We start from the raw sequence: 18050 nt of genomic DNA on the forward strand, positions 1-18050 counted from the left end.
CGTCCAAATTCGTGCCTTGCTAACCTCACGAGTCTTCTCTGCGTCGTCTTGGAGGATCGCGTTCTGCCCAGTTCTCGATGTTGAAGAGCTTCAAAGACTTTCATTGTCTCTAGCTGTTAGTCAGTGGGATACATTGAACTATAGTAGACCAGACATAGACAAAGCAGCCCGTGTTCCACCGAGTCTTTTCTCTTTGATTTACCAGTTACGGTGTGACTTAACACTTCGCCGGGTGGTCCCCGACAAATCTATAACCGACACCCAGAGATCTGGAGCAACATGGTGCGCGCACATACACGCACTCCGAAGATAACTAGCGCTTCGAACTCACGCGGCTAGTTAACGATGTTTATGCATATTAGTAGGTGATACAAAACGCAAAGAAGATACTACCCGCATCAAGAAAAAAGAAGCCGAAGTCTTCGATCAAACTATCACACTGCCCACTTCGTGTACTTAATATTTGGCATCCTGACCTTAGTAAGCAGCAAGAAAAATGCCAATACTGTTTGTTAAAATTCAACCGGAAGCAGCCGATCTCTAATCAGTCTTCACAGTAATATCTTTAAGCATAACTATTGTCTCGGCTAGGCTGTAATTGTTCCTGTAAATGGCTAACACAGAGCAGCAGGTAGCGAGCTGATGGCCTTCTGGGCCTAAAATGGTGTCGTGAAGTTCGCGAATGAAGTTGAATTACTACGGAGCTATAGCTGGTTGCCACTATTCCGTTCTACTTGATTGCGTCAGATAGTTCAAAGTGACGGGCGTTCACGAGCATACATGGGGAGGAAGGACACGCTTTGACTATCTTGCTGCCGCTGCTATTACATGCTCGCCATTCTCAGATATCGTTCGTTCTTCTAGCTTATTATTCACTGCCGTTGCGTACCAACGGCGTACTAACGAAAAACTGGGTGCCAGAACGCTCGTCAGAGCGATGGAGGCGCTATCTAATGGGGTGAAATGATTATTAGAGGCCTAAAACCTATTTAGGCCAGATGATGTCGGCAAAGGTCAAAGAAAAAGCAAGCACCAACAGCGTTCAGTCAGTGACTGCTGCTTCAGGACGCGGCTACTAGACATTCAAGCTGTAACCGAACACTATAAAGTTAAACAAATCTCTGGGTGGTCCAGATTTTCGCCTACTCGCATGATTCAATCAGAAACTATAGCTAAAAACAAGCTGACGTTACATGAATGATAATAGTAATAATAATAAAATGGCTATTAGCAAGGCTGGCTAAAATTTTAAAAGGAAAAGATGTGTAAACTAGTATTTTTTCTAATTCCGAGTTATGTAAAACAATTGAAAGAGTAAGGATACGTTGGTAGTTAGTAAAACGGTATGACAAGCCCCGTACCTAGGCTTGTATAGAATAAGAACGAACGTATTAGAGAAAATTGGCTATTTTTACTTTATCAGCCACCGGAGCTTTTACTGCAGCCTAGAGAAGCTTTAATGCTATTCCCTTTTCTATTGCCCTTTGGTCAAGTTTTCAAGCAGTAATTTTTCGTAAATTAAAAAAATTCAAAGCACACACGTGTATTTTTAACTAATTCTGCATTTCGATTGTCTGATGTATTGAACTTAAAGTTAAATTTCTACATTTGACTTCTGAGTGAGAATTCGCTTTGTACAAGATTGTGTCTGCTCTTAGAGCTACTCCATGAAGTAGCCACCCAAAATCCTCGAGCATTTTGAAGTGACTCATGTCAATTTGTAGTCGGTTGAGCGCAGTATCGTTTTTTCCTGCCTGTATTTTTTCTAACTCTAAATAAGTTTGCTTTTGATGCCGAATGACGTTACAGGTCCATGCAGCGACATAAGAGCGAAACAGTGCCCTTCTCCCCCGACCACCCAAATTGCGTGGCGACCGAGTCACGTAATCACACCAGTTTTATACCCGTCTTTCTTGCTCTGTGCTTATTTGCTGTATTCATTGCATAAACGAACTTAACGTTACGAAGACCGACAAAAATACAGATGTATCTAGTAGCCCCGACGCACATGTGGAAGTCTGTCGAGTCATCATCAAAAACGATGCCTACTCGACGCTTATGTATACCACATCACTTATCATGAATGAACCTGTAGCAGCTACTCATTTCTATAATATTAGGTTAAGCTCGTAAGCGAGCTCTTTTCAGCAAGCCCCAATATCTTGTTGTGGTCGGGGAAACAAGGGTTTTCTAGCTTCGCCTGTTCCATCACGCGAGAGGCTTTGAATCCCAACACCCCTCACCCCGTACATTCATCACCCTCCAAGCCTATGAAACCTCAATCATCCGGATCATCCCGGATAAGCTATCTTGAATGGAAGCAACCTGCTACAAGCCCCTGCGTGACGTTACCTGCCCTAGCTTTCCTTGGAGCCGCCTGGAACCGCGTCGCGGTACCCGTGGCGGTATCTTCCCTCCTTCCTTTTCTATGACGTCTGCCCGTCGTTGAGCTGATTTTCCAATGGCCTTTTTTCTTTCGCGTGCTGTTAACGCCTTTATTCGTCATCGAACTATATGACAAGCTATGTAACATGCTATTCACTTTGCACGATGGTGCATCTCTAGTGAACAGAAGCTGCACATACACAGACCTAGCAGGAAAGAGCGGGCGCCAAGTTAGAGTCTTACGGCTGCTGACTACTGCAACTGCTAAACCCGGGTCGCGAGTGAACGTTGCCTTCCTGCGAATCATCGAACGAGAGCTTTCGTTCTCAGCGAAATTCCTGTATTGCCAAAAAAGTGGGCTCAGCCGGGCTATCTACCTTTTGGACAACTACAGAATGAGTAATCAGTAAATAGAATCTACATATAGTACTCATAGTCTCATGTATTACATAGTCGTACTTTCTCATTCTACAGGCTGTTACGTAGATTCGTCGCCGTAAGTCTTAGAGCGTTACTCAGCTATCCACAGGTTACATCAAGGCTAATTTAGCCTAACGGTATAACAAAATACAGAAAGACCGATAGTAGGCCGACAGGAAACACCAAACCAAAAATAAACACTACTACATTTTTTAAATCGATAAATTGTTATGCAGCCATTTCAGTGACCGCTAATTACTAAGCGTCTCTAATGTGTGCCCGCGTCCCTCCAACGTAAAGTTCACTCACCATTCAAGTTATGCATATATATATAATTTTTTCCCTGCCATTCTTCTATACCTATTACATGAGTCGCAAACACATAAGCTGCACATACTTAAAGGAAAATTACAAGCTAATAGCAATTGTTCCATTTTTCTGTCGACGTTTACGGTTTCGTGGCACGCTTGTTATCTGATCGATGTAGGGATCTCAGCCATTTCTCTCACTGAATACTAACCGTTCTAATAGTTACATTATATGCAGAGTAAGTTGCCGCTAAAGAGAGTCTTGGTCTCGCTTAGAATAGGCTGACGAAGTCAGTGCATAGCTCTAGTTTCTGTTAGGTGCTTGTCCTAGGTTAGCCCGGTTGATTCCTGGTCAGTAAACTCCTGCCTTCCCTTAGTCGTAGCTCTAACTCAATAACGGCACCCGCCAATCTCTCGTCTGTGTAACACACAGTTGTACTTGCTTCGCAGGCCCTACTTCCTTGTCTGCGTAGATAGAGAGGCCACTCTTTAGGGTAGTAAGGCTCTGGAGAGGTTTTAGTTTTCTTAGTTTTCAGCTCATCGTCTAACTGGCTGAACTGTGATGGAAAGAGTCTTGCTCAAACGTCAACAACCATTGGCATTGTCATTCTGACCTGTTGTTCATCACAGTTCTTTCGTCCTTACCAGGCAACGAACAGGACCGAAACGCCTAGCGACCAAGCGCTGTGCAATAGTCCTCGATGCGAAACCATGTCCATCGATGCATTTACTATTATGTATGTGCATAAATGTATCTAAACTATATATATGAATGAATGGGCATGAAGAGACTTAGTATCGCCGTCGCCACGAAGTATGCCGGTCCGCAGCCGCCGGCCAATGATTAAGTAGCGAACCACGGTACATAATGAAAAGGTTCGAACAAGGATAAGGAATCGGCCAAGACAGACGAAATGAGCCAAAAACGCATCCAGTGACGACGCGATAAGATTAAACCACGTCCCTGACCGGATTTTGCTGCTACTGCTGCTGCTACTGTTGCTACTGCGTAATAGCAAGTGAGGCAGTTAAACAAGAACAAGCGCCGACTGAAGCCTGTGTATGACTGAGAGGTCGACTGAAACGAAGTAGAGCGGTTCTGGTGATAGTGGTGATAGTGTCATTGGTTGTAGCGGCGGAAACCGACCCTGATGAAAATTTAACTCAATTTAGCCACAACGTCAGCCATCGCGATTACTACGACCGCCAACGTGGTTCAGCCCTGGCACCGCCGGTGGAGTGGGCGAAAGACCATGAAGGAGAATCGGGAGCAAATGAAGCTATGGCCGACTATGGGTTGCACCGCCAAAACGGGCGCGGTACCCCCGACCCTGGCTACCACCAACGACGACGATGAGAAAGATCCGGATGATGATTGTAGGAAAATGGAGGAAGAACACTGCCCACTTACCCTGGCAATAGTTCAAAGTCGATTACTTTCGCAGACCTCTTTTTTTCGCCCAAATCTCTTCGTTCGGCGGAATCACCCTGCCACCCGTCGATGGAGCTTGCCGATATGGGTTAAGACAAGGGCAAATATCCAATGTACCTCAAACGAGCGAACCTAAAAGAGAAAGATAGCAGAGAGGAAAGCAACTCAAGCTATCGAGGCTAAACGTCGAACCCAGCTATGAGAGAAGCGCCAGTGTGGAGACGGGATGTAGTTGATGAAACAGGAGCTCACAGAACGTCACTAGTGGTAAATTTCCAAATAAATGCCGTTACTATATCTTCGTTACTGAGTGGCATGGTCTAATGATCAAGGACAAAATAAGAAACGGCCGATGAAACGAGATCAACTGCTAGGAAGTTGACCAGATCAGAAGGGCGACTGAGAACTCTGAAGAACCAATGCGCGGCTAAAGAACAACGAAATCGCCTATATTAAATGAGCGATGGCAGAGTACTGTGCTATTGAGCGGCCATCCGGGAAACAAATTTCGAGGAGAGAACGTTAGCTTAGAAAAACGCTAGTGATCGCTTCTCATTTGTTTGAATTTTGGATACGGAATTAATTACAACGTATGCCTTACTATACGTTTTTTGTGTTCATTGAGCACATAAGTTGCCGTCATTGTAAACATGGTAAGATTTTACTATTTTAATGGATTCAGCCATGGTGAATGGGTTTGGGTGAATGCCAAATGGATCGTATAGTATATTATAGGTGCTCTAGTTTCAGTAGAACTGTCGTCGGGAAGCTGGTCTCTGGGGTATTCTCGGAGCGACATTAGCAAATCCAAAACGTGTAAGCATTGAGGTGTTTTGTTAAGTGAGGGATATAGTGCAACGAATACGTCGTCTTCGACAAACGTCTCACAAGGAACAAGTTAATCGTTTGTAATGCCCACTGAAAAATCGCTCAAGTAAAAAGATTCATTATTACTATCGGAACCGGTCACGTACATTCCACTTTAGTGCCGATATATCATCGGTGGAAACCAGTAGCCGAAAAAATGGCGTTTACGCTTTCCGATTTTATTGCTTTTATACAAGATATCATATAGAAACAAACGAGGTTATCTACCAGACCTCAGAAAACACTGGGCTGTTTCGTTGCGGCGCACACTGCCAATGATGATGCAATCTTCTGAAGACATAGAAACGACATTCGTCATGATTCTTCCTTTTACAAATACTGTTCCGTTCCACCTATATCCATATCATCATAAACCTCAGCAAATATTGCAATGCGAGCCTTTCATCTTGCTCCGTCACCTCTTTTTAATTTCATTCGGAGACTGCACGGGTGCTGGAGCGTTATCTCCCCCGATAGCTTTACGTGTGATGCGAACTGTATAATGAAAATTATCACTTGTTATTATCGTTGCTGTTGTTGTTGTCGTCATTGTGGCGGGCTCCTTGGCAGTGATACCTAGTTTTATCATTGCCAGCACTCTAACAAATGCTACAGACAAAAACGACAAGGAATTTTCATTTTATAAGTTGTCGAAGCAACATATCCACACACAAATAAGACACAAACACTATTGGAAGATCCCCCCGTCGGAGTGGTCTTGAACTGTAGGAATATAACCTTTTTTTGTCCGTGCCGAGACGGTCGCAGGCCGTCTCGCCGATGAGAATATACTGAAACGGGAGTCGAGCTGACAGCTAGAACCTTTATTTGCGTCTCTAATCGAAATACAGAACCAGGGGGTTTTTACCCCCCTTGCCTCCCATATCCATCCTTACCGTCTTCTATCTCGGCTGCCTCGGCCATAAGCTCCTCCTCCAAACATGTACATACACACACACCCCTGCGGCGCACGGGTACACAAGCCTGCCAGCGCAGAACGGTGCGCCGAAACACTTTGAAGCGAACGCCCCGTGCCATGCTTATTCACAGAGGTAGCCCTCAGGATCTATCTCCTAAGACTGTTGAAGAAATAGAGGTATTCGGAAACAATCGGCTGGGTTGCCGGCGCTCCTCGCATAGCACAGCGAACGGAATGAAGCGAAAACTCGTTGGACAACTCGCAAAGCACAGCTAGTTCAACGTGAGCGTAGTCGCAGCACTGTTATACCGTCGGAGAGAGAGAGAGCCGTTGGGGGCGACAGCTGCCAAGTAGGGTCGCCTGTAGCCGCTGCATTTAAACAGAAGAAAATTGAAATTTCTTCTGTTCGCAAGGAACGAAACACGGTCCTCTTCGGATTGGGGTTAACGAGGGGATGGTTTGAGAGGAAGGAAAAGAAAAACAAGACTCATATAGAATAACTACACGCACAGATAACGCTATGCCCATGTATGCTTTCGTCTCTCTCTCTCTCTCTATATATATATATATATATATATATATATATATATATACTGTAATATACACACACTCACACGTTGGCAGAGGCAAACAATCTTCACCGTATAGTTTGGTCAACATCGAAATATCATGGCAACTGGCTTTTGATATATGTAAACAAGATCATTGAACTTTAAATGACATCTAAGAGTTACCACTTGGATCGTGTTGCCACGTTACCGAAGATCAATGTACAGATGAGCATAGCCCAAGTTCCGACAGTATTTGTATGTACAGATATGGTGGATGCTGATAGCTACTGAAGTGCATGATTTGTTCTCACCTTAATCGTCGTACCTTCATAAACAGATAGCTAATTAACTCGTAAACACGTTATCTTTTGGGGCTGGGTCGACGATGTAGTGCAACGGCGTCCGCAGGTGAAATCTTCCGATTTCTCAATGTTATGATGTACCTGTGTTTTGCGAGCGGATACATAGTAAAATACATTGATGATACGTATAATGACCATCGATAGGTCCAGTGCGTTACCACTGCGGGTAAAAAGGAAACCTTTCCTAGACTATGTCTAGGACAGGCCGCAGTACTTAATTACGCATCACTAGCACGCATTGTAAACTAAGTGGCCTTTTGTGTTATTTAATTACTGTTGTGTATACTTCAGCTATCCGTGTTCAGGGCGCAAGCTCAGTTTTATAAATTCATCAGAACGTTGTTGGCTTTGTGTGCGACATTGTACAAAGTGACTTTAACTTAAGTAAATCACTTGCCTAGAGTCGTATTTTCTCTTATGGATGCGTTTACTATAGGTGCATACCTGTACTAGGCGCCCGTAAACGCAGGCAATGCCCTACTGGCCATTTGTCCAGTATCAACTAAATGTAGCTCAATTGGCCCCTCCCTGCACGATGTCAATGTTAAAAGTCGACCCCGAAATTAGATTTGTTATCGTTATTGAATTTAAATCAATTGCTTGTAATTATAGGGGAGCCTAATTCATCTAAAGTAGGACATTGTCTTGGGTAGCCAGCCCAAAAAGCAATTATATGCAACCGAAAAATTTCAGGCTAAACTAAATATTCAGCAAAATAGAATTGAACCTTGAGAGAATAAGGAACAGTGGTTCCTTACAAAATTTGCCCGGTCGTGCGCACTTTCAGGATTCGTTTAAATCGTCGAGAGGCCTCAAAAGATGGCAACCATCGTTGCATGTGTGATTTAAACTAAAGGCCTCGCTGAAAGATGGACTGTCGCAACACATTTAAGATCTGCATGTCGTCTTTGTGCTGTCGGGGAGATTACCCCCGCGTGTAAACCCCACTGAAGCCGTAGTTAGTCTTGGCGAAATGCTACATTCGTCAAAATTTTTACACGGCTGTAGACAGCATCGACAGACCATAATAGGCAGACATACAGCCATATGTTCCGTGTTTCTCCTGTCCAAAACGCGATCCGAACCGCTAAATCAATCTTAATGTAAGAGTTGATATTGCTGATTAAAATAAACAACCTAAAACTGTCACGTCGGTCGTGGGGCTTGAGAGTGGTGTTTTAGGTGTTCCGGGGGCGCTTTCAATCGACAAAGACCACAGCCGTGGTCTCATTCATTAAAAGTATCCATTAAACAGCTGAAATCTTGCCAAATACAGATAAGGCTACATTGCAGTTCATTGAAGAAGTAGATGTCTATTAGTTTAAGGGTCGATCTAAACTCTGTTGTCGGTTGATGTATAACAATTGACGAACTGATATAAAAGATTTGATGACACAGTTTCGGTAAATACTGCAATTTGCACCATGCAAAAAGCTTTGGGCCGCGCCTAACCCAAGATGATTGCACTGTGTTCTAGGTGGACCCATTGTCGATAATTTCTATTGGTTCGTATAGACAGCAGGAAGGCTAATAGCTTCTTCCCGCCTGGTAGCAAGCAGCACGTGCGGAAACTCGAAATTCATGAAAACGCGCAGTCCTTCAAGAAGGAAGAAAAATGGTCAAAAACGCAGCGAACAGATAGAGCAAGAACGACTATCAGAGTTTCATAGGATGCGTCTTCCCGAAGGACTCAAGTTGCGCTCTTCTCCTTTGAAACTCAGGACCCGAACAGAACAGCGTCCACGCTGGGTCTACTTCAACTGTCGCTCTTTCGGGTACTGCCGCAGTGTCCTCTTACAGAGGGATGCCACATAGAGAAACGAAACGCATTTTATTCTCTTAAAGGGCAAGTACGCACAGGACACGACTAATACCCCTACGGTCGGGTCCCCTTCGCCTCTCAGGGTAACAGCGGTTTGTAATCGTCCGCGTTGCCAGCGGCAAAGTGGCGGTTTGAAACTTTTCCCTCTAGACAGACAAGTATTACAATGTTATAGTGTTCGGTGACATCAAGATTTGCTTCATGATGTAATAATACTCTGTTTTTTTTAGTTAGTTCGTCCGAATGACGCCCACTGAACATTGAAACCGAGTGCATTCTATATTATCTGCCAGATATACAGTATTTGTACTCTAGTGAATTATTTTAAAGAAATACAGAGATAAATGTTTCACTAGTAGTTTTTTTTTTTTTTTTGCCACACAACCACTAGCATGACCATGCTATAATAACGATTCCGATGTAGTGCAGTACTACACGAAGGGTTATCAGGATTGAATATTCAGCGTTCGGGTTCGAGCATCTTAGTTACCTTACTTCGTATATCACTTTTTATTGAAACAACTTTGCCAAAGAAAGTTAGTAAGCGATTGGTCTACATCATATTCTGATGAGGGTGACTGGACACCAACTAGCAGCGCTTGACAATTGTCAATATTTAAAATCGACTAGATTTTTCTAGCATTATCTACCTGATGCTGCCAGCCGTCGTAGCAGCAGTACCAGCGGCGTGCTTGCCATAGTGGAATGTAAGGAAAAATAGCCTTAACGACATATGTAGACAACTAGAAATTACAGTTTCATCTACTAATAATAGCAGGAACAGCAGTAAGAGCTATACGGACCCGTTTGCCATCAACAAGGTAGATATAGCAGCGATATGCGATGCGGACGAGTGAGCGAAGCGTTGATGAAGAAGGGCTTTTCGGCGTCAAGTCGTGTCATTGCCTCTCAGGCAGACGTTTCTGACCGTATAGCACCGTATATTTGACGTCCGTTCATCGTTCAAGGTTTACAAGCGCTATCTGCTCCTGCGAGCAGAGGTAATACCGTACGCCCAAGAGGGAACGCTCGGAGCGGAAGTAAAGATGTCCTGTAGATTTAACATTGACTCATCATATGATTAGAAGACGTAATTCAGTAAATGAGAAAAATGTAGCTTAAAAGAGTAGTTATTTTGGCCAAGCGGATTTAGTCAACCTGCTAGAACAGATTCACTGAACCAGTGGACGTAGTTATAGTGTAGAATAGAAAATTACTTTCTACGGAACATAGGTACTAACGTTCGAAACGTTTGCTGAATGAACCCTATATAAAACTTAGCTACGGCAATGCTTCGTATAGCCCAGCAGCTACATATAGATGATCCTAAAAATATTAATAGCGTCTAGCGCGATGACAATGTCCTTCCGATCAACCACATTTGCTCCAATCAACATCATATAGGCTCATAAGCCCACATTCTGTATCTGGCTAAAATCTGAGGCGGTTGGGCTTGGGCAAACAGAAATCATGAAAGTGGGCGCTGTGCTATCAAGCCCGAGGTTTACTGCAGTCAGCCTCTTCCAACTTGTAACTTCAGCCTCAGATGTTTTAACTGCCAGCTGTTGTTCGTAAAGGCGACAAAATTATAGAGGCTGGCAGTAAGTTACTTGAAGACAAAGAATAAATAAGTCGAGTGGGAGGTCGTTATTTAGAGTATCTAAATAAGTAATTGCATGAAAGGTATGTCTGTGAGGTAGTATACAGTTGGCAACGAAGGTTACACACCCGAATCGAAACTTAGTCAATGTACACAGCATGCCCACGTTGAGTGTGAAGTAAAAATACGTATAGAAAATTTTAACAAGTTGGCCTTCTTCAACTAGATAAACTGTGTATACTTTACAAAATATAATAACAACAGAACAGATCAGAATGGACGTGAAATGATATATATTTATTATATGCGTTCAAGATAATAGGGCATACGCTTGCCACAGATCTGAATAATATTTAGCAACGCTTAACTTTCCTCTTCTCTCTATAAACCGATGCCAATGGCTGGATTGGATAATAGTACTAACATCATATTTGCTACTTCTATTATTTAGTTGATAATAATAAAAGTTAGTAATAAACGAAATAATGAATAAACTGAACCTCTGGTCAACAGCATTTCTCTGAGTCGAATTATACTGGCTAGATTTATTTGTCTGTTCGTATTCTCTGTGTGTATGCAGAGGCCCAAATTGTATTTGCCCTCTTTTTCGTATCAACACATTGAGCCTTTTTAGTCTTCGATTTGAGAGGCATCGTTCCTTATGGGCAAGCTAAAATATCCGCCTCTCGTTAGTACGTTGTTAATGTTATTAGAATTGTTGGTGTGACTATCCTGATCCCTGCGTACTCTTTTTCGTCATCCTAACACAGCTGCCGCTCTCGACTTCTCCGATCCCCTTATTCCCTTCCGCCAACTAACTTCAGTGACAGTAAGATGGAACGATTATCTCTCCTAGCAATCATTGGGAGCAGGTAACCCAACGCAGCAGTAACGGTGGCGCCGCTGTTACAGAACTGCTTGTTTCGACAAGAACTAGAGAAAACGACTTGGGCCTTTTCGGGCTTGAGAGTCCAACTGGCTGGTCCGTCAATGGCGTTTGCTGTTTGATGTCATCTCCATTCAAATCCAATCAAAACTCTACCCAATGGAGTCGACAGACATCGGCCACTGAACGTTCCTTCAATCACTATCAACACCCGAGTCTGTCAAGCCATGCTTGTTGCTTCGTCTGGCTCGTTCATTGGATAGCATTGACAATGCTGCCGGTACCGTGTGCAAAAACTTAGTACAGGACACTAGCTATCACACCTCAACAACACGGCGACCCCCCGGTTTGTTCTCTATGTGTCGATCTTTATCACTGGCTTGCTGAGTTGCTTATTTCTGGTTCGTGTATCGGCACGACATTGTCGTATTAAGATAGCCGCTCTAGTCCATGTTGCCTGTGTCAAGCCTGTGCTTCAAGAAGCACAGTGAGACGAACAGAAACGACACTACATCACAGTTCTCAGCCTCCTCTTGTTCTTTACTGTCTACCGGCCAGAATAGGCGGGTAGGTCGGGTCCGACACCCCCCGTATTGTACTCGTTCCATGGGGTCTTTGTATAGCAATTATGGCTCTCCTGTTGCAAGTCTTTCTCATCAGTTTCTCTCGCATTCTCGTTTCTAGATTGTGCTGGTTTAGTTATCCGGCTGCCATCTTCGTTGTCGTCGTCGCTGTTAAAACCTTCCAACTGTCGCTATTATCCTGTGAATTGCTCGTGCTACTTTTTCTACTATCGGTACTGCTATTGCCAGACAGAAATCGCTTTGTGCCTGACTGCGCGGTTCCACAAGCGTCCTACGAGGCAGCTGAAGTCGGGGGGGGGGGGTCATCTAGGGTTTGCAAGCATCCGCTGAACTGCGTAGTCGACATAAGCAGTAGTGCAAATTTTTCGCGCAGAATAGCTACAACAACTGTAAGAATAACAAGGAGATAAAGCCGTATAAAGCTGATCATTTGCTTTTTCTGCCCTCGGCTGTTTCAGACTCGGATGATGGCAGCATCATTCTACATGTACATACAATTATTATTATTCTATATGCATGTAATGACAATACATATTGGAGTACACACGCCACCGAGGAGTCAGTGTGCATGTATGGTGCGGACTAAGGAGCAGCAAATGGTTGAAGCCGCGCCTCGCTGCTAGCTAGAGGCCGCCGAAAATGGGACAGGGCAACAAAATGCTCGTCATAGACATGGAGAACCAGAGGCAAATCGAACTTACGAAACTCATATATACACACACACACGGCAGTCGACACTGACATGTATATATATATATATATATATGCATGACGCGACATACATATGTCTATAGAGAGAACTAGTGGGAGAATCCGACGTCAGTGTAAGTGGGCAAGTAGCTCAGCAGAAATCGAAGCGCTCGGTGAAGCACATCATGCCACACAACTACGAATGCGACAATTTTTCTTTGACCGTAACAAAGATCGCTTGGGTTCTTGGTTAGTGGTGTCATGCCGCCGATATCAGCGTACCCTGTAATCATGAAATGTGCACTCGTTGTCGCCATGTGTACAAGACATCTTTAAGTTATGTTGCACATCAAACTACTTAGAATCAGAACTGATGGAGCAGAGTTAGTTTATTTATTTAGGCACCACGAGCCGCTGAAGCTAGGGAGAAAAGAGGAGAGAGGCACGCGTGTATTTTTCAAATCTGATGCTGTTGTCGCTGCAGGAAATAGTCACAGGAAAGGAAGGTGCGGTAGGCCGTTTAAGGAGAGGTCGTCAATTTCTGAAGCCATCAAAGACCGCAGATATACACAGCAATTTCGTAGTCCAGAAGGTAGTCGATGCTAGCCACGCCTTTGTCCCCATACAGCAGCAGCACATTCATAGTCAGGACACAATAATGCGAATTGCAGTAGGTAAACCTTTTATTCGAATTTGTGCTATGTGTCCGTCCTTGCGTTCGGCAGCTCTTGAAGGTGGAATGGCTTCGGCAGTGAATCTGCGAGACGCGTTCCACAGATACACATGCTAAACACGCTATACATAGTCATGATAAAAGCAGAGCTTGTTTTAATCAGGTTTAATGTTACGGTCTCAGGGGGTTCCTTTCGAAGAACGGAGACGGCCTTCACAATATCTTTGGAACCACATGGCCGGCGCCTTGCACAGTGGCAGGCCGCAGCGGTTACAGGCATCATTATGCACCGAACGCACTCTAAATAGCAAAGACTTTCAAGTCGTTTGACGAGCTTACTTTTGCAAGTATGTTCGTTCCGCCTTACTAGACATAACAAGCCCCTAAACAGATATAGCACATTATTATTATTACGAGTCACTGATATAATCACGAAAATCGAATAAGATATGTAAAGCGTTACTTTCTCAAACGGCTTGTAGGCCCTAAGTTAAATTTCGACTTTTTTCGAATAAAATTATAAATAAACTTATGTATTCTTCTAGTAAACAATACTACGACATAGATATAAGTTGGTCGGATAAAAATCCGAACTTACGGCGGCAAGGTAAAGAGGGCGGCGCGGTCAATTCGACATATTAGTTCCTTTGAAATTGCCCCAATTCAGATATCTGATGTTTCCTAACACAGGACAAGCTTAATAATAATAATAATAACAACGTAAATTATCTTCAAAAGAACACAAGGTACGAACGACCTTCAATTTATGTTAGGCCATTCATTGTGCGCCTATAGTTACATGCGAATCCTGCAGGCCTAGCGACATTTTTCGTAATACGAACAATTTCCTGAGCGTATCGTACAATCGAGTACTCTACATCTCATACACAGTACGTCGACACGGTGATAACGCCTCCGCTATAGCTGTGAAACGTACGCAAACATTGGTAGCCCAACACCGTCGTTTATGTGTATGTATATATAAATATGAATGGTATTGGCAAATTTGCATAAAAACCTTTCGTTTTTAATTTAATTTTACTAATTGCTCACCAAGTGCTCAATGTAATATCTGACTGACAAAGAGTCAACTTTGAATCCTGCTTTCTACTACTTTCAAACCCAACAGAAATTCTCAATCGGCCTAATTGTTTCGCATTTTCTATATTCGATGCAGTAGAGACACTGGCCTTAGTGTACGTTATTGTGACTTACTGACGCCGCGCCACGGTAACAAATCGAGTTGTCTATTTTTTCAATTATGTAGAAGTGGTGTTCTTTGTTAATCGGATTTTGGGGTAATCTTCTTCTTCTTCTTCTTCTTCTTCTTGCAGAGCTCGCCCCTGGGCTGGTGTGTGTAATCGAAGTAGGAACTAAGATAGAGGAGATGTGGTTGCGTGAACAAGCTTCACGTGCGTTCGCCCGCCCGCTCAGGCCTCTAAACTACTTAACAACCTTAAGCCCTTGACGCTCCAAGTAGACTCTTGCGACCTATGAAGAGCCGCTATGCGAAAAGAGAAACTGCTGTGCCTGTGATGGCAAAAAGTCATGTGGGTCATTCATGACGGTAGCCCCCGCCTCCGCCTCCGCCCCCGCCCCCGCCTGCTGATTGCAAGCCACCGAACGTGTGTCTCGTTAGCAATGCCATGCGTCGCTGCCACATGATGCGATGGCGACTGGAAAGGCAGTGATCTAATGGATGTTTGTTCAGGCCTTCCTACCCAGGGCTGCTGGTAAGAGGAAAAATTACAATTGATGCCAATAAACAACAGAGTTGAACTTCGCAAGAGCATCTCTTGCTGGGCCGTAAGACACAGTCATCACGTTACAAAATTATAGGTCATAGTCAATCAATTTATTCAAACAGGATTGTGACCTGTTTTTCTACTATAGTAAGGCATATTTCCAGCTTATAGGCATAACATTGTACTATTGCTACTGCACCGACCCTATATAGATATTGTATTAGATACTGCGCCTTATGAATATAAGAAAAAAAAATGCGTCCACGTGTCGTACCTGTGCAACGACTTCTTCTGGTCTAACTGCAATGGCCTGCAATCATCTACGGTTTTTGCCTCCATGACCAGGCTTCTCTCTACATTTTTGTGTTCGAATCGAATCTTAGTAGGAGGCTTATTATCTAAAACGATTCATTTCTTTTTGCTTGTTTGTCGTCCCATATTATTCGTTAAATGGCGTCCACAAAGAACACACCCTTTGCCACTGTACACTTCTACGAATATGGAACTAATATTCCCTGATTAAAGAACCAGCAATGCGGCGGTAACTTGGCAACGCGCCGTCGGACGCAAACGTGGCCGCCTACCGTAAATAAAAGAATAGGCCTCGCTGGGTCAACATATTTACACGTGAGTATATATACCAATCGAACGAAGCGCTAGGACCAGTAAGAAGTGGTATTTGCAGCATCGGGCTCAGTTCCTGCCAGTCCGACCCAAGAGGGAAACGGTAAATCAGGCATACTATACGCGGTCGTGTGCTTTGACGCAACTAACAGCCAGAGACAAAGAATATGAGTTGGATTTTTAGTATTTTTTTACCATTTTCTTATGTAAACGTCGATCCACTATTTTGATTCTGCTAAGTGGTCCTGCTAGATAGAAAAATTAGTACGCTAATTTCGTACAGCGCAGCGACAAGCCCTGCCGAATGGCGTATCTCACTCTAAAGGGAAGTGGTAAATATTAATTTGGCCGCGTATCACTCTCAGAGGCGCGTCTTCGGCTCGTATACTCAGACCTGTCACCGGATTGGTCCTAGCAGGTTATTTATCTGCCTCTCAGATACACTCGACTTCGCTGTGTCAGCCGTACGAGCTATGACACATTGTTGGTGTATCATGGACATTGTTTGTAGTCTGCCCTTGTTTCGCCCTGTAACGCTTACAGAAACGAAACCTGTAGTGGAAACATTCCGGTTTCCCAGATGCCACACCCTTTTCACCCCCTCCCCCTCCCCCCGGACTCGGCCTAATATACTAACCACGACATGGGATGCCACACCAATGGGATCCCTGAAACCCATTCGCTCTTTTCATATTCACTTAATAAAGCAGCTAATGCGCACAGGCCACGCGTGACAAACAACAAGTTCCACTGTTTATTAAATGGCAACTAACTTTACGTTTACACTGTTGATATACATTTCGCAATGTACATTTCACTGTCACCGACCCATTCGACTAAGAGAATTTCTATCTATTACGCAGAGTTACCTTGCGAGCGTTTGAACGTCGTACAATCAGCTATAGTGTGCGTCCACTTTGACTTCTAATGAGCGCCCACACGCTATCGCATTCTGGTATGGTACGCCGTGATCTAGCGATTGTATGACAGAGTGTTATCCTGACGAAATTTGCTACTGTTCAGCAAATTGAATAGAATCTACGTGCTCGTGCTATCCAATGAAGTGGGTCACCTGAAATTGGTCTATACCATGGACTGAACATCAATATGGAAATAGGCCGCGCGAGGTTCGACGCCGAGTCTTCGTCCTATTGTGGGTATCGATGCTGGCGCAGATGACTGCCCTCAGTTGGCGCCAATTAGATCGATGACTTCTCTCTGTCCTAATGATGCATCTGTGGGTTAAGTCACCTTGAGTGTTTAACGCGGACCACATCAGACTATAAATGGCCAAAGATGGACGATAAATAGACAGATGGAAATCACCCTTTCAGAGTAGGAGTACTGTGAGACCCTTTTTTGTTTTGGCCCGTTTCGTTCATCCTTTTCCGTTGTTGCGAGTAGTTAACAGTTCTGCTTTTTTAATTTGTTGTTAATTATGTTTGCGCCTATATAATAGGATGGGGCAAAGGCAGGCTTGTCGCTGAGACGTCCTGAATTCAAGTATGACGAAAAACGAGTCACAGTCAGAACAAAAAAGCCGGTTTTTTGTTTACCAAACCCAGCTTTGAAGCAATTGTTGCTCCACGCCGTAAACTATTTTCTACGATCAAAAAAACAAAGTCAAATAATGCAGAGGGCCTAGATGGAAATTAGAGAATGTTCGAAGGAATTATCTCTTCGCCGACCAGAATAACTGGGACCGTAGTGGCTAAGTACAAACAGCTGCCGTAGAAGCTTTGTTCGTCGATCAGGCTGGTCTGACTTTAGTCGACCAGGTGAAGTTGGGCCAACAGTAAAATAATCTATACGGTATCATCAATACCGCCGTCCGTATCGCTTTGTTACCCGTACTTCGCTATTTATTGCTTCGAAACGATATAACAATACTAATAGTTAGCGTATTTAATGACTGTAACCGAATGTTCGCGCCGTTAAAATTCAAAATGTCGCCTATGAAATGTGTAGATATCTAATTGATTCGTATCGAAAAGATTATCGTTATAAACGTAAACGCTGTTTGAAAATATCGAAGCGCCTACTGATCGACGTTTGGCCCGATCAGATCCAAATGCCCCAAGATATCTAGCGTCGTTCTGTGGCGATGGTAGCAAATTAATAACGCAGAAATACTGGATTACGGTGGATTACGCTGCTTCGACGCGTTAGGTAACGTCATGCG

General features: G+C 43.8%; 1 protein-coding gene and 1 long non-coding RNA gene across 2 annotated transcripts in view; one reads left to right on the forward strand and one right to left on the reverse strand.

Annotated features, from left to right (window-relative positions):
- Positions 1-15284, forward strand: part of LOC147755840 (uncharacterized) — a 41632-nt gene extending 26348 nt beyond the window's left edge. Inside the window, exon 5 of the long non-coding RNA XR_015326543.1 lies at positions 14834-15284. This is a non-coding gene — a long non-coding RNA (uncharacterized LOC147755840). The remainder of the gene's footprint in view (positions 1-14833) is intronic.
- The window catches only part of LOC111250066 (uncharacterized), a 60607-nt gene that overhangs the window by 32497 nt on the left and 10060 nt on the right, over positions 1-18050 (reverse strand). The window lies entirely within an intron of this gene.

The sequence above is a fragment of the Varroa destructor genome, unplaced genomic scaffold (assembly GCF_002443255.2).
Source record: "Varroa destructor unplaced genomic scaffold, Vdes_3.0 BEIS01000004.1, whole genome shotgun sequence".
Taxonomy (NCBI): Eukaryota; Metazoa; Arthropoda; class Arachnida; order Mesostigmata; family Varroidae; genus Varroa; species Varroa destructor.